Source organism: Bombus affinis, chromosome 4 (genome assembly GCF_024516045.1).
Source record: "Bombus affinis isolate iyBomAffi1 chromosome 4, iyBomAffi1.2, whole genome shotgun sequence".
Classification (NCBI taxonomy): domain Eukaryota; kingdom Metazoa; phylum Arthropoda; class Insecta; order Hymenoptera; family Apidae; genus Bombus; species Bombus affinis.
The window spans coordinates 4,182,199-4,204,613 of NC_066347.1; the positions used below are offsets into that span (position 1 = coordinate 4,182,199).

A 22,415-nucleotide genomic window follows, 5' to 3' on the forward strand; every position below is an offset into this window, starting at 1 on the left:
CGTTTGCTCGACCGCGAGAATTCGTTCCGGAAAATCGTTCTCCTCCCCTTCTGCTTTTTCAACCCTTGTTTCGAAGATCTGTGTGCGCGACGTCGGTCGACATTCGTCTTCTTCAGGATAAATGGGTGAGCAGAAGGAACACGCGCTCCTATACACACATGTTGGTGAAAAGGTCGTCTTATTGGGCGGGCAGGACAGGCCGTAGGGAGGATAGAAGAAATTACCGACGATTATCGTCATCCACGCGAGGCGAACGAGAAATATTGCCGGGAATTCAACGGCGACCGGGCGATCAGGCTAGGATAATGAGCTCGCGGACGTGACTGGTAGACGTGAGACGCGGCATTCCTCGCCTTTCGATCGCGTTCCCTCGCGCCGAACTATTTACAAAGTAAACGCTCCGAGCGGTGAAAAGGATACGCGTCCGGCTGATTTATACCTCGGCCGGTAGTCATCGACAAAGAGATGCATGTTCCGCTCGTCGCTTCGAGGGTGTGATTCGAGGTACGCGGAAGCGTGTGTGGGAAAGGAGCTTTAAATAATTCGAGAACGAGCGCTTGTTGTTTGACGAGTAGAGTTTTCCGGTATCCTTGGCATTGGAAATGTAATGGATCTCCTGTTCGCTTAATTTCACTTCGATGCCGTGGTTATAAAGTTCTTCGCGGAAATTTATGGCTTCTGAAGAAATTATGGGAAATGATATTGGCCCAGAAAAATAATTTATAAATTGCTTCCTTCAATGGGAGTGATTGTAAGACAATTATTTTAAAAGTTATTATATTTTATTATTTATATTACGCTATGGTAGATTAGGCTATATACAGAGTGTCACGGTCAAATTGTATTTTTACGGCAGAATTTTACCTGTCTGCACTCATCAGAGAGCAAACAGTTCTATATTTTTATATAATTGAAGTTCATTGATTCTCCTCATTATCTGTGATTTTCCGTTTATATACCAGGAATTCATGTTTAGATAAGTAGATGTAATCGGTAAAAATGCATTTAGTCAGACACTAATTAAGATTCCATTCCATTAAGTGCAGTTCTACTCTATAAATATCGCGCATGAATCGTTCATGAACCGCGCAAATATCATAGAATATTTTATCGATATATGATAAATATCGAGGAGAATAGAAGCATATGTGTCTAGCATTTGCAAGTCAAATACAGATTCTTATTCGTATCCATTCTTAAGCGACGCTTCATCATTAATTCCTTTCCTTTCTGCTAATAGAACTTTTATAAATATACAAAAATATATACTGTATTGTAGTGAAAATGAATTCAGATTGATTTTCTTCCATTTTAAACCTTCTAAGGTCTAATAAAATTCGAGAACAGTGCCAGTAACACTGGTTAAACATTCGAGTGCCTAGTTTCAAGATAGTGTACACTTTCAAAAGTATTCGGATAAAAGCGTTAATACTTCTCAGAGATTCACTCGCCGGTAGAGACAGAGGATGACTTAAAGTGTCATCCAATCAAACCTGATTGTAAGGTACTACAGGTACCGCTTCGTCCACAAGGACTTAACCTTATTATGAGATTAAAGTCCAGCAATCAGTGATCTTGTCTTTGTCACTAATTGTTACAGTTCTTCGTATCATCTCATGACTATGATATTTACATTGCAAACCATTATTATGAACATTTTGTTTAAGATATCTTATTTTAATATACAATACAATGATTCGAACAGACGTTCAAAGAGAAATTCGCATTGTATTCTTAGTAATTGTTTACTTAAAAATGAAGTAAACAATTTTTGCTGCAATCAAACATACTGTGTAACTAAATATTTAAACATGTTCCACGTCACATGGGACGCCGCTAATCTGTAGTATTTGTCAGAAGCGTAATTTTCATTAAATGTGCGAGAGAGAAAATAAAGCGAAGTTGTGAAGAACTCATTACAATTATACTTTTTGCACCATCGTTATGACGCTTTTAAATTTATTAATACCCTCTATTTCTACCCTGAATTTCAGAATCTAAAACTATTACATAATTAAAAAAAAAAGACGAAATATCAGTTGCTACAAATGTACAAAGCAGGCCATAAATTCAAATTTTTACAAGAAGCGAAGAAGTGGAATTCAAATAACGATTCGTATCTTCTCTAAATATTCTAACAAATATTTTCCTCTCGATATTTTGCATAGTTTTGCATATTACATAAATTCTGTGTATTCTTATACGATTGAATTCTCATCAAATGCATAAACATTCGCTCTTATTACCAACCAATCTATTTTTCCAAGCGAATATCGATTCTCTATAAAGTACCGAGGAGCATCGATTCCTCCATCCTTCGACGTCAGTCTCGTTTCAGCAGATTTCGTTGGCGAAACCAACCGTCTGATCTAGGAAATTGCGAGCCGGAATCAGTAGCGGACAGTTTCCGGAGAAGCATGGTTATGGAGCGTGGATCCCCGGGGAACACCGGCGGTCGTGTCGACGACCGGGAATACCCAGGCAGCGCGCGTACGTCCCGAACTTTCCTCGTTTTCGCAGACGACTCGAAACCGTGTCGAGTTCAACGTGTTCCCGTCCGGCCGGCAAACTCCCTCCGTGTATGTTCGAAGCTTCGGGAAAGAGAACCACGCGAGGGAAGACAGCGCGGCGTCGCGTCGGTGGTAGCCACCACGCAACGATACGTTGCTCGTTACTCGTTCCTCATCTGGTTCTCGATGAGATTGGCCGATGAACGGGCGCAAAGAGAAAGAAGAAAGCCGAAGATGAAGAGAAAAGAGAAGAGAAGCATACAGGGGCGTACGTCGTTATTTCGCGGTGGATGCTGCGGGATCAATAGCGTGGAGAGCCGAAGAGCTGGCAGAGAGGGAGACGACCGAAGAGGAACAGAGAGGAACGCAGATTGGCAAGAGTCCGTGTATTGGTGTGCGTACGTGTGACAGGGAGGAAGCGAGAAAGGAAAACAGAGAGAACGGAGAGGGTAGCTAGAAAAAGACCGGATTCTGGACACAGTGGGGTTGGTTAAGGGGTGAGAGAAAGACAGAAGACAAAGGGTGACTCCCCTAGTCTCTCTGCTATCTACGTCTACCCTTCTCCGTTCCTCTTACCGTTCCTACCAACGAGTTCCTCTCGCTCTATCCACCACCCTTACCACCCAACAACCCCAGGAGTCGATGCATCCAGGGTCGTTGCTACCGGCAGCGAACGATCCAACCTTCCATACGCTCTCTCCACCCCGCTCATGATCTTGCTCTCTCGATTCCTCTCACGGTTCCTCTCGCTCCCTTTCCTCTCCCTCTCTACCCTCCTTTCTTTCTCCCTCCGAGTCATCAGTGCGTCTGCCTCACGCTCGATCCGCACATGCACACGCATCGATATGGGATAATAAACGCGCGTACGCGGTGCAGGTGGAGTACACCTACCTCGCGCTCGTCCGTGCCCGCGTTTCTCGTACGCGTGTGTGCACACAAGCGTGTTCACGGTGTACACCCGGGTTCGTGAGTTCGTCCGTCTGTACGTTTCGCGCGAATGCACCGGCATGCAAGCACGCGAGAAGAACGACGACAACGACGACGACACCGTCGCCGACGACGATGCGAACCGACGACGAATGCCAGCGGTCATATCGCGTACGCCATGCGGACGATTTTCAAGGACATGGGATTGGAAAGAGGAGGAAAGCGGCCACGCGTTTACCGGCGAACCTTTGCGTGTCTTATCGTTACCAGCTTGATCGAGCATCGATCCTTATCTTCTACTCGCGGCCGTTTATTTTAACATACTTGGTGTTCTTTTTTTTTATATTTGTCTCTCTTTTTGCCTGGTAGCGGCATGATGTAAATGATATTTTTGGTTTTATAACCCCTTTCAGCAGCTGGCCGAATCACATGTATGTGGTAGTCGTGTTGCTTTCGGTTCGTGTTTTATGAAATATAGTGGCTATAAAAATTGCGCAGCATTGTATTCAGCGCACCATTTACGTACTAATTAATTAGGTCCAAGTATATTAAATTTTGCATCATTTGGAAGTACGCTCATAAGAGTATGTCAACGAAAGTTGAATATTATGAAAATGGACGATAGAAGTTGATTCAAAAAACGCTTTATTCGAAAACAAGGCTACGTGTAAATAAAAAAATGGTTACCGTATATCGACGAGACAATGTGTTGGTAATTTATAGAGATGTAAATGTTTGTATTGTTATTCAATACTTTGTACTACTTTTTACCTTATTTTTATTTTACGCGACGAATATTCAGGATAGCGCGCAGATAGAACTTTTTCTTCTATTCTTTGGTGTACATGTATGTGCATGTGTTGGTGCATGTGCACGAGCCCGGTTTAAACAATTATGGTGTCACGTTTCGGTTTTATAGGTTTTGTCTACGACCTCCCTCGTTTTTGCTTCACTGCATTCGAAATTTTTATTCCGTTAGTTCTGTTAGTTAGACTTTAGATCGAAGATCTAAAGATCTTGGAAAATATTTTTTTCTAAATTACAAGAAATAAAATTCACAAAAAAAGTTTTCTATAAAAATGCCAAACCAAAGAAAACGAAATATTTTAATAACAGGAACTCTGACCTAAGGAATCGCCATTACCTCAGATAACGTGGAAACGAAATTAGCTGCGGTTAATGCGCCGTTTGATCCCAATCGATGTCGGTTGCCTGCATGTTTCTCGTGTTTGCGCAGGATTTGGAAGAAAGCCTCGAAGTAGCAACGAAGCCCAAGAAGAGTTTCGGGTTTGTCTTAGCCACAGAACTTCGTCGCCGGAGGCTCAGCCAGTATTCCCGTGGCGGCAGACTCTTTCTTCAATCGAGCAACAAGAAGGAACCCACAATTTCTGAGGGCATCGTTTTCGTTCGTTCCCTTTGTTCGCCTCATTTTGCCTCCAAGGGAAACGTACCAACTTCTCGAAGTTTGAACTTCCACGGATTATTCGAAGCGTCGTTCACACGCCGTCTCGTGCTCCTGTTCGGTCGATAAAATTTAGCAACAGTCGTGGTTCGTGCGGTAACACTCTAAGTACGCCGTAAAGTTGTCACCAATTGCTTTCACAAGCGTTCCTTCCTGCAGTTTACGTTCCGTGGATTGATATTTTTTTAATAATTTCTAGAACGGAGTGTGAACATTTTTATTTTGTTTTATTTCTTCTGCTGGGAACAGGGAACGATTTTTGCCGGTTACGATGATTTATTTGATCTGCCGCGGGAACAATAAATATAAAGATTGATATTGCAACGATCGTTTTAGATTGATATTTATAAAATTTGGAGAAAAAATAATACAGCTATCGCAGCAACGGTATGTATTTAGATAGAAATATGATATTTTAATATGAATGTTATCAAACCAGTGGACGTAATTCTATAGGAAAAGATACATTGAATATGTATAAATGTACATATATTTACAATAGTATTTAATTAATTTTTTGAATTTCGTTTTCGGAACAGGAGTTTTCAGTGTTCGTCGAACGTATGTATGTTTACGTGCGATTTCAATTAATCCTGAGCGTAATAGACATGCTACAAATTTTTGATTTCACCATTTACATTTAACAAACTTTGTAATCAAATAGATATAACCCGTGAAAGAGATCGATTTTATTTACCAGTGATTCTTTGTTAACGTAAAATATTTTACAAGACATTTAAATTTCAAATGCGTATAATTAAACACATATTTATTAGTATTAATTAATCAAAATCCAAGATGTTCTATATTTTTCAAACTAGCTAACAACACCCTATATATTTTCACGAACAAACCTTTGTCAAAACATTTACAATTATTTGCTTGATATCCAACAATTATCCATCCACATTCAGCCATACATCTCGTAACATAACGCAATTAGTAATCACCATGTATCTGTATGATTTATAATATAATAATCATCTCATAACAATAATTTCAGTATTTAGTAATAACTATTACTCTATCAAATCAATGATCACGAAATCTGTTTACGACACAAATATTAGGTTGTCTGAAAAGTGTCTTTTTTTCGCAAACGTGTTTTCTACAACAGTGCACCTTCATAGAAACGTGAAACCAAGTCTGTGAAATGTCACGGTGTTTATCTCTACAGAACAAAATGGATCGTGCGTAATTTTACAAAATAGTATAAAACAGAAAACGTTATGCGTCTATTATTTCCTCATAAAACGAAAGAAACTTTTCAGACAGCCTAATGCATAAAACCCTATTATAGTTATGATTATGGTACGATCTTTTTCACGGTCGAAGGTTAGGATAGTGCACGTCGGTAATTATTAAAATCTAGATGTCGGACCAAAGCCTTCGAATACAAAACGAACAGTCCATTAAAACTATAAGCCGAATGAAAAAAGAAAAGAAACTAGTGGCCGCCTTCTCGGGGCCAGTTTCGAATTTCGCGGAGCATGAAACCCATTTCCTCAACGATCTCTTCTTTCTCTTCCCTCTTCCTGTTCCTTTTTCGTCCCGACAAACGAAGTTCGACCGCCTGTCGGAACGATCAGCCAGCGAAACATTCGGGAACGTAGTTTGGTCCCTGGATGGCAGGAATCTGCCGAGCGAAAGTATATTATTACGTTGGAAAAAAGATTTGTAACCAAAACCTGGAAACTCTCGTGAGTGATATTTTTTACATATTAAAACAAAAAACATGGAAAGAGAAAAGGGAATATTACAAGTCCTATTCGATACGTCTGGTGTATCCTTCATCACGCGCGACCTGGGTTAACAGGTAACACAATTTTTAGATTATATTTTCTGCTATTGAAATATGTTACCATTTTCAGTTTGGTTTTGTCTTGCGACTTTTATTTAAATTGATTTATTTTAATCATTTTGTTTTGCTTGAAATAAATGAGAAACTTCCTAAGAAACAGTAAAATAAGATAAAACGATAAATAGAACAAAACCTTTTCGCAAATTTTACTTCTATGTTTTAAAATATTAGCTGTGTCTGAATTGATAATTATAATTCTTTCTACATTTGTCAAATAAATACAAATTTCATAATAACTCAGCTATTTGACAAGAAGATAGATCTATAGATTTTTTTTTCAGATAACATTGTGATCTTTTACTTTGTACGTGGAAATTAATTAAGAACCTGGCGTTTATTGCCTATTGGATTTCCACTACCATATAGAATAAATATTTTATCTTAAGATCGCCAAATTAAAGAAACGAACGAAGCAGTCTTAAGTCAGATCGAATAACGGAATTATAAAGCGAAACGAGTGGCGGCAACATAAACGCAACTGGAAATATATATTCCAATCGAGCTAATACCTCACGTGGCGCAACACCATGGCCCATTAATTAGATTCTAAACATAGGAACTCTCTTACTCCGTTTCCTATAAATCGAAGTCTGTGTATCCGGGGGCCGAGCGATCTCCGCAAAATAATTAATACAAACCTACCGGTTCACGCGCCAAAGATTTACACGCGACTGCGCGTACCTTTTCTGGAAGCTGACTGGCTGCATCTCGCCTTTCCGGCCTCCACTGCTCATCTTCGGGATATGACATTATTACATTATAACAGATTGTTATCGAAGAGCCAAAGATTCGTGGAACAAAAGCTGAGAACGTAACATAAAGCACATTTACTCTCCAACGTTCAACTATATATTTATTAATTACATAAATGGACGTAGGAAAGTTAATTTGGAAAATTGATTAACAAATATGGGATGTTGATATTATATCACGTCGTTAATTTCTTGCATGATTAAATTTCTGCTTGTCAATTTTCCAGTTTACATTATATAATAGAATAATTTTACAGCGTACAATGGCTCGCGAAAGTATTTGAATATTTACCGCGGAACACTTTTATGTATGTATCGCATGTGTGATATAAATATATTCATTTTATTCGTCATATTATACAAATAATTTCATCAGTGCTGTAATTAGATATGACTGTTATGATTATATTGGCAGAGTTTGAAACATATGAAAATGTACGTGGAAATTGCAAGATATTTATTACAAATATACTTTTAATATAAAATTAGTATACTGTATAATATAATAGCCATTTTGAACATCGAGTAAATATTTGAAGATGATTCCATTTAATATTCAGGCTTATTAATATGACGAATAATTGGATTGTTTAAACACTTTTGCGATCTCTACGAAATATGTACTTACTACTGATATTAAATATCTTGTAGCTTTTATATGCATTTTCAGATCTGTTCCAAATTTTAGCAATATAACCGTAGTAATCGGGTCCCATTACAACCGTAATGAAGTTTCAACATGTTTCATATAACATACATTGATAAAATATATTCATAAAAGGTTTTCATATGTATTCGAATATTTTTGTGAGCCTCTGTATTTTACAGAACGATAGTATACCTAAATGTTATCAGTTGAAGCGAAACGCTGCAACTAAAACGGAAATATTTATTTGTGTTTAATTGATTTTTCGCAAGAGACGGCGTAAAAGAATATTCAGTGATTTATTAATATCGATGGAAAAGTTTGCCCCACAATATACAGTAATATCGCTTTGCTACAAAGGTGCGGCTTTGATAAATACGCTGTTATCGAAACTTTATATGCCAGGAAGCTTGATTGCAAACAATCTGAAGGTTCATAAATTATGAACGATTCAAAATAAATGGATTATTAAAATTTTTCATAATTCATGGAATATATAATACTGTATGTGTAAAATTCGCGTGTAATAATTAATACAACAAGGAATAAAACGTAAATAACATTAATCAAATAAGATAAATTTATTAACGAGAGAAATGCATAATTATGGTGATATTTAATTGTAGTATATATATGTCAATTTGTAGAAGTTCCAAATTTTGTTTTATGATTTGCTTTGTAGGTGATTAATTAGTCTTTTGCAACCAAAATATTCTCTTCCCTTATGAGATTACAATTCTTCGCGTTAATGCGATATCCAGTAAATAACATTGTCACAATAATTTTGCTCTTGTTGATGATATGTTACATTGAAAAAAAAAAACAACAATAAAGCGATAAAATAAAAGCAATAGTAGGAAGATAAAATGAAACCCAAAAGATATGAATATTTGTATACTTGTATAATCTGTAAGTTACTCTGTATTACAAAGTTTGAAACCTTCTCAAGCAAATAAAAACAAGGAAATAAAACGAAGCAATACGATTTATCCGTCCGTAAAAGCTAATGTTCCAACAACTTTCCAATCATTTCTTTTTTCCTAAAGAAATAAGACCGAAAGAGAAACCAATATACCAATCTAGTTAGAAATTTGAAACCTGTATCTCTTTCGCCTCGACCAATTAAGCCATCCAGTTCAAACTTTTTCTTGTTCGTTCTTCTACCTGAATCGTCCCGTCGCTTACATCGTCTTTAAAATATAAAACCTATCAAATGCCAATAAATGCAAATCCGCCGATCAATCGGAGACACACACGCACTATCCGACACATGAATTCGAAGCTTACACGTCACTACTAAATAACGCTAGAAGTCGCAAGAATTATTCATACAGCTTTAAGTACACATGGACGCAGTTGCCGTGCAGGTCTGTGTGCTCGCGTAAACGTATCGATACGCAAATGAACACTGAGCAAGCAGATCCGCGCGCAAACAGACGGAGCTGTGTATGCACGTGCACGAGAACACCGTTGTTACAAGTCCTCGTATACACCATGTCGATACTTGGTTACACGTATACGTGGCCCGACGCATATTCGATACGATCCGTGTGTCATCCTCTATAATAATTGCGCGTACGCGCGCGCGATCACGCCAGCACACGGACAACATCGTCAAACCGGCGCTCCCGCATAAATAGATGCACAAGAGCCACGCGTAAACATGAATATTTATTTTGCCGAGCGCCACTAAATATTATTCATTACCTAGTCGCATTTACATGAAAATCGTATAAGGTATACGGAGCTTTGGAAGGGAAGAAATTAAATACGACGTAGATAGTGTTCGATTGGCGAAGGTTGCAGCTGGATCGTGGTGTCTTTAGCGTACGCTAAGAGGAAGCCTTTCGAAGAACCGCGTCTTTTCTTTTCCATGCTGTTACTAGCATCGAAAGTACATTAAGGACTTCTATATCCACGTCCGCGAGTATGCATATTCAGACTCGTTCAACCTCCGATACGAACATTCTTCTTATCCAGTGTACGGTTCTTCCTTGTACTTCGAGATCCTGTCGGATAAAAATTCAGTTTAAGGGAAGGGATATTTTTAATTAGCGGTTATAGGAATTAATCGGAAGCGTGCGATTTTGTATACGGTTCAGAGGGACGTCGATGGCGTACCGAGTTTCTGGATTGTTGCCTGTTAAGGCGAGTTTCCACACGTGTTACGCACGCTGAGAATACACGGGCAAGGCACGCGAACCATTTGAGGTTGAAATCGTGTTGCAACGCATACACTATACGCGTATAGGAACAGTTTGAAACTTCCGTGTACGTAATTTGTCTTTTTGAAAGTGCTTTTCGAAAGCTTGTTACTACAGTAATTACTTAAATGATCAAAGACATATCGATGCTGGTGGTGCGTTGGTCACATGGATGCTGCTATAGAAAATTGTTCTTTAAAAGTTCTATAGGATTAGGTTCGATATCTTCCTGTAGGGCATTAATGTATAATGTGGCGTGTGTTTTATTTAATTCGCCTCCTTTCAAGACGAAATCCAAACTTTATTTGTGAAATTACAAAATCATATAGATGTTTCAATCTGTAACACGTAGTTGCTCCAAATGGGTAAATTCAAATGTACCAAATTTGCATAATTGATAGGATACAAAAATTAACTTAAATTAGTTAAAAGCCGTTATAATCTCCGCCAAATCACTTCATTAATTCAACGTTAAAGAAAGGACAATTTTCTTACTAATGACTAACAGATGCAGAATACTGCCATTAGTGGATGAAATTGGTAATTAAAGAAAAACGAGAAAAAGATAAAAGGATAACGTACGAGTCATTTTTAATCGAAAACAACTAATTCTAATTTCAAATATATTTTCAAATCCTCAGTCGCGTTTGTCCTTCCGCGCGTGTCTCAATCTAAAATAAAGTACGAAAACATTGGAGAATTCTTGTTGTTTCTTTTGATGATGTAAACGCGCCTTAAGAGGCACACAATCATCCACATGAAACACAGCTGGATTTCATCGATCAGGCAAGAATTAATAACATTTACACGATCTCACGACCGTGAGCGAATCCGTTAGCCCGAGCAGAGAGAGATTAATTGTCACCTTTCAATGCACACTGCACACGCATATTTGTTTGAACAGCGCGATATGGAAGAGTGTCCTGTCACGAGATTTCATCAGTTTTATGGACGACGTATAATGGCAGAATGGTGAACCGGTGCGCGCATCGGTGAATTTCTCGGGAGGGACGGCCACGTTTCTGCCTAAGCGAGATGGCGCATCAACAATAGAACAGGATTTTCGAGGCGATAACGCCGATGAAAAATGTATCGCGCGAAGATGAAAATGCATTGTAACGATCTGACGGTTGAAACGTTTTTCCCTCATTGTCTAACGGAATGGGCGACGCTGTTTCATCGTCGTCGTCGTGCACAAGAGAGACGACAGGTTTTGTAAACGGTGTAGGATCTCGTTTACCATGGAAAAAGCTTGTCTGTCTCGTAAACGCGTACGAGATGGAGGAGGACGCGACAGGGAGGGTAAAATACTGGCAAATATTTAAATGTGTCGGCGAATATACGGGATATCTCAAGGCATATGTGAAATAGTTACATTTTGTTTTATCGAGGATCGAACACTTGAAAAAAAAAAGGAAATACCTCTTATTGTCTCGTAAAATTGTTTAGTTCGGTACTGGCTTTGCTTTTTCGTCCCTTCTTTTTTATTTTGTTTTGTTCAAATAAAATACTGCTTTTTCGGTTTTAATATCGGCGACGGCGCAATGGAAAAGAAGTAGGTTGAGCGTATGCACGCACAGAGACTTTTAAATATCTCACATCGGGAAATTCACCAGAGAGTAGAAGTAATTTAGAAGAGTCAGCGAATCTCATTCTATACTTCATTTGCATGACACGTGCAAAGTTTATGACATCAACAGCCAACTGGAGTTGTTGTTTCTTCCGACCTTGAATTGTTCGAAGGTCATTACACGATTCTCCTTCCAACTTCACAACATTCGCAATTTTATAATGGAAAAGAATCGTTATTAATGCTTGCTATTATAAAATACGGTAGTATCCTTGAAAAAAAGAGTACGTAGTTGATAATAAGAGAATAAAAAATCATACTACGTATAAGGTTACTGTGTATTATATAATTTATCATACATGTTCGGAATTTCTTCTGTATACATATTTTTATCCATCTCCCGTATGCATACTACCACATGAAGAGTATCATTGAACCACAAACAAATCCTCTTAAGTCAATTACCAACCTAACAAGCATTAAGCTTATTTCCATAAAAATCGTATCTATTCAAATTTTCGCTCTTCAGCTTCATTTGGGTTTACCCAAACAAAAGTTTCGCGATATCGCGGTAGTTTTGAAAACAGTGAGCGAATCTCGGTCGTTCATTACGAATAATTTGGTCGCGTGAATTCGTCGATAACGGTTCATCAATTTGACGTTCGCGGACGCTAACAAAAACTACATGGCGCGTGATCACCGCCAAACCGACATTCGTTTGGGTACTTCCGGCGAAAAGAATCGCCCGATTGGAATTGCGGTGGCGCACACCCATTAAAACACATTCCGGAAACCGATCGAAATTTTAGCCGCGAAACCGCGATACGACTTCTCCGCAAATTAGAAAACCGTTATTTTTTCCCTGCAAAACGAATGGAAAAATAAAATGAAACGCTACGACAGAGGGGACGGATGGCAATTTGTTCACGGTTGGCAAAACGAACGTGGAAAATTTATGAAGTTGTCCACGCTGAAATATTGAAAAGCGAACAGACAAAGTTTCTCGCTTACCGATTTAGTTGGATCGATTCTTGGTTCAAGTTCGTTCTTGAACGCTACAGGGCGTCGTCTGGCTGAAAAACCACCAAGAACCTTGAAATTCCAGCTGATTTACAACGTAGCGCGTGTCAAATTCGAATTTGACGCGTTTCATTGCGTAACATTTCTTAAGACGTCGCGACGTTCACGCGAATCTCGCGCGTGAAAATGGCAGCGGTATGTTTACGACACGTCGACGCTATTATCGTCGAAATAACTGTCTTCAGTCTCGACACACGCGAAATAAGACGTACACCGTAAAATTTTATCACCTTGATGAGGTAGTAATCTTTTCAAATTATTCAATCGGTAAAAATTATGTTGCATAGCTTTTATATATATCTTAGAAGAATAGAATTTCCTTCGTCGGATTACAGTTGATCTTCGAAACGACATTATTATCAAATAATTGATAATATAAAAATAATGATATCGACAAAAATTATTCCAATTTAATATAACAAGCTAATTCTATACTCGTTAACTATATTACCTCGCTTGAGAATCCACTCTTGAAGGCTTGCTCGTAATCCTATTCAAACGATCGTCTCACCGCGCCACCTATCCCAAAACCAGAGATACCAGACCTATATGCTTCACACCTCAATCTTCATATCGCCAAACCACGTGTATCCAATTAGTAGCTAACTATGCAATCTTTCCCTTCCAACGAAAATCGTTTAATTCCTTCCTCACATCTATCCATCTCATATAACTATATACACCTGTGATACACCTCGATCAACCCTTTCCGCTCCAAACAACTTTTTATTTGCATTCCTAAATGCCTGCTTAAAATCCACCGTCTAAACGCGTGTTCGCCTCTATCCATGCAGTTAAGCAATTGGATCACGTGTAACTTCCGACGTGAGGTAGAAATTTCGTGCGTGAGGAGGGTTAAGGACGTGCCAGGCCAGCGACATCAACCAGGTGGCGGCCGAATTACAAGGTTTGCGCAAACGTGGCTCGAACACCACGTCTTTTAAGTACGTAACGCACGTAACACGTGAACCAACGCGAACGTAACCATGTTGCGGTAACAGCGACAACAACAAGGGCAATACAGTAACAGCGACAGCAGCAGCAGCAGCAGCAACAACAACAACAACAACAACAACAAGGCAAATGGAAAAGGCAAAGTCAGATCGTGGCGAGTCCCAGGTGGGAGGCAGCTGCCAGGCGGCCGCAACACCTGCTCTTCTTCGTTCCTTTTTGGACGGACAGGACCCGTTTCGAGGATCCAAAAGGGATTCACCTATCTGCTCGAAGGCCTACCTTCCTCTCTCTTTCTCTGCTCTTTCTCCTCTCTTCCTGGCTTCTTTCATCTGGATGATCTTCCTCTCTCTTTTTCCTCAAGAAGAGGCGCACCGTTCGCCTCCTGCATGCGGGTGCACCGGCAGGTGCTGCATTTTTCTTGCACCACCTCCCTCTCTACCTTCTGCTTCTTTCATTACTATTATTAGTGTGCTTTTCTTCGACAGCACGGGGCACGGCTGACGCGTGGTACCCGCTTCATTTCTTAATACCGGATACGAATTGCGCTAAATGGCCGCGGGCGAAGCTCTTGGGCGAATTTTTAATCGACGACTGAAAATGAAGCTTGTATCGAGCCTTTGTTTCGCTTATGATATCGATGAATTTCAGACTGCAGACTGAAGACTGGATTCTGGGTTGATAATTACTAGGAATCATTACAGGTGGTGCGTTAGTATTATTGATAGACGCTAATGATACAGGAGATAGGATGTTTCGAATAGATAGATTTGATATTATAGATTGCGTTTATTTATATTTTTCTTTTAAGACGTCTACTTGTTCCTTCCTCTTTACTTTTTAGTACCGTGACAGGAAGAACAACGCGGGCTACATGCGGGTAAAAAGCAGGTGTCACGTTAAATTCCCTTGCATCATCCTACTCGACTCGCCGTCATTCTTTCGCTGTTGCTTTTCATTATTCAACAGCGGCGTTATGTATGCTTATCAACATATATGCTTCATTCTCGTCGTAAATTTTTAACAGTTTCTATTCATCCCACGCTGAGGAAATATCAGAGTTTTACAAACCGAGCTTTTACCATTAACAGATTGTACGTTAATTGAAATCTCTGAGAATAATAGCTGTATCTTTTGGATACTCGAGTCTCTCAATTCCTCTACTTGTTAATTTTTCGATTTTTTTTTATACAGGAACACGATTAACGTTAAACGTGCGATTCCCATATAACTTAAGCAAATTATAAACATTTATGCAAACTTATATTTTCATGAACATAAACAGAGAAATAAATGCCACATAGTAATTTTTCCCGTTTACTAAGTATTATAACAAGTACTTTACAATGAATATCTTTTACATTTCTGTCCTTACGTAAATTTTGTACAATTCCTTTATACTCTTAAATTTTTCATGAATCCATAAATTTCCGCTGTCTAGCGACTACCAATTAACTTACAAAACCAAATGATTAAGTTCCCTAAAATCTGTCGTCTGAGGATAATGCAAACAATATCTAATAGAATCCAAGGTAAAGAACTAGCATCATTGTTGCACCATCCCTTTCCTCTGCTTTTCGATCTATAAATAAATGTTGCTTCTGTATAAAATCTACACTAACTTCCAATAACAAAAATAAAAGAAGCGGAACTTTACTTAAAAGAATCCGATCAATTCATCAAAACTTGGAAAAGTCGTTGCGTCGCGTCCTGTCTATCAAAAATCGCAGAACAATTCGAGAACAATTCCAATCCATCCATCTCCTCCCATGCAAAAACCGGACTGTAGACTGAAATCAGACCGAACGAGTGGAACCGAGGAAAGAGGAACGGTTACAAGAAAACGCGAGTGGCCGACGTTGGACCGGCTCGTGGCTCAATTTCGTCGGCCGACGCGGGAAAAAGTGTATTATACGCTGGCACAGCCGTCGAGCAACGTCGTTTTCTTCTTCCATTCGGTTTCTGGTGCTCGTCTTGGTGGCCAACGTCTCCCTCCTCCCATTCTTCTCTTTCTTCGTTCCGTTCTGCCTCTCTCGTGGCACCCTCTTCTTTCCGGTCCCCCCATCGCTCCCACGTGGCATGAGCGCCGTCTGTATAAACGAGCACGCGCCACCACCTGCTTCTTATTATCCCCACCTCCCTTAGCTGCAACCGGCACCCCTGGTCTTGCTGCAACCCTTCTTCCAGTCGGCCAGCGTTATTTCACACGCCGTTTTCCCATCACGTTTTCTTATACGTCCCTACCTTTTCTACACACGTCCGGCGTTGTTCTACACGTCGCCTTTCGATGTTCGATGCTCGACGTCTACATTCGCAAAAATCACCTATAGATACGTAGTTAATTCGTAAGTATTGCACGGCAGGCATGAACTCTCGTAGAACGATAAAGTTCACAATATTGGAAAACAGTAAAAAAAAAGGAAGGATTTAATGTGTTCAATATTTAAATATCTTTTAATATTTTAACGTCGTGACAAGTAATATCAAGAATCAAGCAAAGTGAAAATAAAGTTTTGAATAAAAAATTTTAAACATACCGAATTATAAAACTAGTAGAAAGTGTGACTTGTCACGTTCTTCGTCTGTGCTCTTCAAATGTATGTTGGTAACTACACAATTTTTAGTCTAAATATTAAGAAACAGAATGGTAAGCGAAATTAAATAGTTAAAAATTTTAATACAATTTATAGAATCATTAATAACAAATAACGTAGAAGGCGTAATAGGATATCTGATATATGATAAATGTAAGTAAAAACATAATACGTAATAAGAGTATGAAAATTTTGATTGATGAAACGAATGCGTTTGAAAACTCGTAAAAATTGATGATATAGGGAAAAGTAGGGAAAACTTAAAATAGAATTTATCATTATTGATACGATGAGTTTATGGAAATAAATCATTTGTCTTTTTGACAACTAAATATTATTCATGCACTTATGTAATAAAATTAGGAAGTTAATAAAAAGTAAAGTTGATCAGTTCGGCTTCTAAGAGGATCGATATAATCATTGACGCACCTGGTTTATGTTTTTTTAGGTCTCGATACTCAGGAAGTTTCACACGATACTGCTATATTTGTGTTCGCAGAAGTTGAAAATTACCAACATAATTGTTATGTGTTGTAGAAAAACAGGACGAAGTAAAAGTTGTAATTTGTTAATATGGTGTATGTTATTTTAAGAATTGTTTTGATAAATGAAGTCATGACACGTGGACGTTACACTGCGCTTTTGAATTATAGTTACAGGTATTAATATGTAAATATGCGAGTTGCTGATGCGCTACTGTTTAATTGGCCGAGACAAAGCTTTTAACGTGGCGCAAGGTTTTTGAAATTTAAAAGAGAATACTTACTGACTATGTTCCCAGAGCTCTTATACAACCAAGCTGGAATTCCTCGAAGTAGTATAGTAGACGCTTTCATGAACTAAAATTCACAGATCCTTAGCACTTTCAAATAATTGATAATTAACAATGTTGTAGTGTGCTTTTTTCGGAAATCAGAGACAGAACGATGTTAAATATATTTTTAATTTAATATTTTTAAATTTACATTGAGAATTGTTTTATAACGTTTATAAACTTTCAAATACGTATAATAACATCGCTGCATAATTTTCGTCTTCTTTCTTAAAATTCAGTGTTCAAATATTCTGGTGCAATATAAAATCTGTATAAATGTACTGCAATATATTCTAGGAATACTTAGCATACTGTGTACTAGAATTCTATCGCAAACAAAGACATAAGATTCTTCAGTAAAATATCACGTTTTTCGTTTTAAATACTACAATTTGTAATAGATACTTTTAGTTACAATAAACTTTACTCATATCTATTCTTTCATTAGTCTATACGATAATTCGCTTTTCTCTAACACATAATATACAAGGAGTTTAATACTTCAATGACTCGCCATTTAATTACCTTTGTAGCATCGCTGCAGCTGCAAAATCTAATATTCGCGAAACCCAAATGCCAAGCGATGTAAATTCGGTCGATTTCCAACGATTCGAATGTTTCGAGCTTTGCTGACTCCTATTAACACTAGCGTGATTTTTAATGATCGGATGGAAAATATTCGACCGGTCCCTTCACGAATCTCAATTTTTTACTACTCATCCGCTAAATTATTCAGAACTAACGTTCTTTCGCTGCAGCTTCTTTACATGCAGCGATTCGGCTGGCAAAAACTGTTCTTAATTTATTTTTTAGCCTATTTGCTCGGAATTCCAATCTCGTTGGCGAGAGGATGGAACTAATTAGCAGGGAAAGTAAACAGCGTTCGGAAAGTCGTAATTAGTTCCAGGGTTATTTCCGGAGACAAATGACAATTATTTCGACGAAGCAAACTTTCCAACCAGCCCTCTCCCTCTTAATCGAAATACTCCATTTTAACACGTAAACCGAACATATTTTGTATTAATAGCCTCTTCCAAGCCGTTTCACGCGACGGTAAGCTACGAACGCTGAATTCTCCGAACGTTTTGATTAAATTTCCCAGAAAGCTAGAATCTCGAGGGAAGGAATCGCAATGACACAAGAGACACCGCTAATACACGCGTCTCCTATTTGCCGTGCGTACTAATTGCCACTTTACCTCGAAACATGTTCTAGCTATCAGCCGCAAAGCTCGATTCCTTCGTCAGCATCATGCAGCTTCATCGATAGAAGAAACGCGAGCATCAGAAACCTCTTTGACAGGTCGCTTTGCGCTCAAAGCAACGACCTTTGTCGCCAGTCGAAAATAAAGCGCTCGCTCGGGAATCATCGACCGATCGAATTAAGCCTCGCCATACGAAGAAAGTGCGCACACCGGGGCCAACCTCGCTCCCTTTGAGTATCGAGTCATCGATTCGCTAAAAGGTTTCTCGCTGGAGAAACGCGTTTGCGAATCGAAGGAAGAAAGACGATCGGCGAGAGGCAGCGCCTATTAATTTCATTGTCTTTGTCGCGGGGAACATAGCCGGAGGCGAGGGTTGAAATTGCCCCTTGAAATATTCAGCAGTCTGCCCTTGGAACGTTCCGCTATAGGGGAGGAGTTGAGACGCAAGGGTTCACGCTGGTGATCCACTACGTTTTCACTAAACGTAGACTTTGGTGAACGATCCGATGGTAGAAGATAGCGAAGGGTTGAAAACGTTGCGTCTCGTACGACGATGTTAACCCCTTACGTGACTGCAACATCGAATTCAGCCTGTACGAGAGCTTCTTAATTACCAGGCTATAAATAAGAACGTCGCGAAAACGAGAAAAGAGGATAATTAATTTTGTAACGAAGTCGAGAGCTCGTCGTTGCGATGGTAGACTTACCGCTTTATAATTAATAGTATATGTGTACCGTGAGCCACGCTATGAGCGAGAGATAGGACAGGATGTTGTGGTTCAGAGAAAAAAACACGTACGTTTTTTCTTATTTTGCTTTGTTTCTTTCTTTTTTTTTTTTTTTTTAATTTTATACCTTTTATCAGGAAAAATCGGAAAATTGCAGTAATAGCTTTCTAGATAGGTTAAAGAAGCAGTAGGTATTTGGATTAATGGTAAAAATTAATCGTACGATAGTCACGAGAATTTTATTCGCATTTCTGCTGTTTCTTTTGTACGCAAAACGACAGCCACGACAGGCCGAACGACGCCAGTTTTATTGTTTCGCCGATATCGGAACGGGTTTGCGGCGTTTCTTATGATTATTTTATTTGGAGCAGGATATCGAGCATCGAGCATTACGAAAACGTTATGAAATTTCGTTGCCTCGAAATGCAACACGGTTTCTTATGTAACAAATTCCTGATGCGTAATTTTATGTTGTTAGTTAAAGATACATATACAGAACGAAATTTCTGAGGTAAACTTTCTGATTGAATCTCGTAGTAGGTACCGCGAGGTCCGGCTTTTAAAATTAAACGAAGATGTATGGCGCTTTGTGAACGAAACTTCGAAAAGTCCTAAATCAATGTCCATGCGAATCGAGTAAGAGAAACAACAAACATTTAATTTTAATTGAATTTTTAATCCTGCATTCTACTGGTATCTTTTACGTTAACAGAAATTTATATTGATATATTGGTCGCGGATGAATATATATTTCAAAGGAGATTAACCATTTCAGTGAATTGGTTAGACACATGTTACTCAAATAGAATACAAAACATATATATACGCAGGATGATTTAATATGCGTTCATTTATTATTATTCTTTTGTCGACACGTGAAATCATAATATCGTTTCATCTATGAATTTTGGAGAAGAAATGGCATTCAGTTGAGTTCTTTCGAATAATATCATGTAAGAAAGATATCTAAACCGTAGATTATAGTTCCAGTAAGTTTGATATAACACTTTATTATTCTTTGATATAACACTTTATCTTCTGTGTCGTATAACATCAAAAATTCATAGATTTCATTTTCATTGACAGAATTACTGAACGAGATAACATTAAACAAATACGAAGAGCCGATAACAAAATACTCATTCCGTTAAATTCTTCAGATACATTTATTTCCAAAGACCATTTATCTCTGAAAAGGTTAATCTACGTGTTTGTTAGTCAAAGAGCAAAATCATTTCCTTTGTTACGTAAAAATAATATACACCGTAAAAGATATAAAAGCAAATCACATCCATCACATCATTGGGAATCGGAAATGATTTTCAACCACAGAAAATAACTCGATTCGCGGTGTAAATTATTTCAACCGGGTTTCGTAGGCGACCACGCAAAATCCCCAGTAGTATCGTCTCGTTGGAACTAAGAAAGTCATAGATTACACCCGGTGGGCGTATATCCGATACTGTCAAACTATGCGGCAAGTGCATTAGCGTAAATCATCGGTGGAATATCGGCGATGTGGTTACTTGAATCGGGTTGTGGCCTCGCGAAGCAAAGTAAGAGCTCATCGCGTCGGTCCAGGTTGATGATGATCGCGATCAAGGGGACGACAACGATGCACGTCGCACCTGAACCAAGGGGAACGTGTTTATAGCACCTGTCGAGACTCGTACGCAACGGCAGAAGTATATTTCATGCTGACAGATGCGACGTTCAATTCATCGTAAATACCTTCCGCAACATCGAACAAGCATTCTCTACTGGAATACGTTTCACGGCTGCCGATGTTCCGTCGATTTCACGGACAGAAAGACTCGTTGCTGTTTTGTACGACTTGGTATCCATTGATTGAAACGTTTCTCACAGACGTTCGTTATTGGGTTATACCGATCTCAATGCATAGTGGACGAATTGCGAAACGTCTTCAGTCGGCATCATGGTATTGTGTTCGTAACAGACGACTTATGCTTTTAACGTAATATTTCCTTGTGGAATCTTACCTTTTAATATATTAAACATTTTTTAAACTATATATATGTTATCTATAATTATAATATATATACTATATATATAGTTAGTCTATTAATTACAAATTTCTATAATTATAGAGTCGAAGTTGATGAAGTTAATGCAGAAAAATTAGGCTCAGTTAGTACATCGTCAATCAAATCTTATACATGTAAATACGAATTAGATTTACAATTAGATTTACAATTAAATACGAACATGTAAATACGAAGTAAATAGAATTTACTTTTAACAGAAATGAGGCGATACCTGTTACAAAGGAGATTTAAATAGGAGATGTGCAAAGAGAGACATTATTGTGTACAAGCGATTATTGATACGACTGGCAAGTTAAATCGTCTTTCTCGATTAACAGGTTGGAAAAGTATTTAATCAGTGCAAGTTTTATGTAAACAATGGAAATTATAAAGATATGAGACTGTAAGATAATAAGCTAGTTTGCTATATTAGCGTGAAAATAAGCATGATCGAAAAGCGGCCAGGTCAGGGAATATTGAGAAGAGGAAGTATCGTAAAAGTGCAGGTTAGGAGCTTTCGAAATGCAGAAACGTTTCATTTTCCACTCAAAGTTCGAAAGTCAATTTGAAGTTCGAAACGGTGAACCTACGACTTTGCTATTGGGGCGGCGGTCGAGGCAGCTTAAGAGTTGAACAAAGTATCCAAGGGATCTGGTAGATCTCAATAAGCTACAAATTTACGGACGTGGTTTGTGTATTTCTTTCTGAACAAGCTTAGTTAACAAATTTTCATTTCCTTTCGTTCTATTTGATCGGAAGAATAAGATGATATTGGAAACCACGTTTTACAAAGAGTAACAAAATTAATGTGTTCTCGATGTTAAATAAGGAAGATTGTGAACCATTTCTGATACAAATTGAATTAATTGCGATTACGATGCTAGTGCAATGATCGTTTGAATAGTAATAGTATTCAGATTTAATATCAAGACAATTACACTAAGACAATTTACCTTCTTAATAACCAAGGGATCTCCCTGTCAAAATGAACTTCGTAATTAACCCAGCAACCTCTACAGTTCCAAAAACGATGAACCTTCTCGTTATGATTGAACATCCCCTGCAGT

General features: G+C 38.4%; 1 protein-coding gene across 1 annotated transcript in view; it reads right to left on the reverse strand.

Annotated features, from left to right (window-relative positions):
- Positions 1 to 12,150, reverse strand: part of LOC126915589 (phospholipase DDHD1-like) — a 410,369-nt gene extending 398,219 nt beyond the window's left edge. Inside the window, exon 1 of the mRNA XM_050720397.1 lies at positions 12,139 to 12,150. The gene's annotated coding sequence lies outside the window, so the exon portion shown is untranslated. The remainder of the gene's footprint in view (positions 1 to 12,138) is intronic.
- Between the last annotated feature and the right edge of the window lie 10,265 nt (positions 12,151 to 22,415).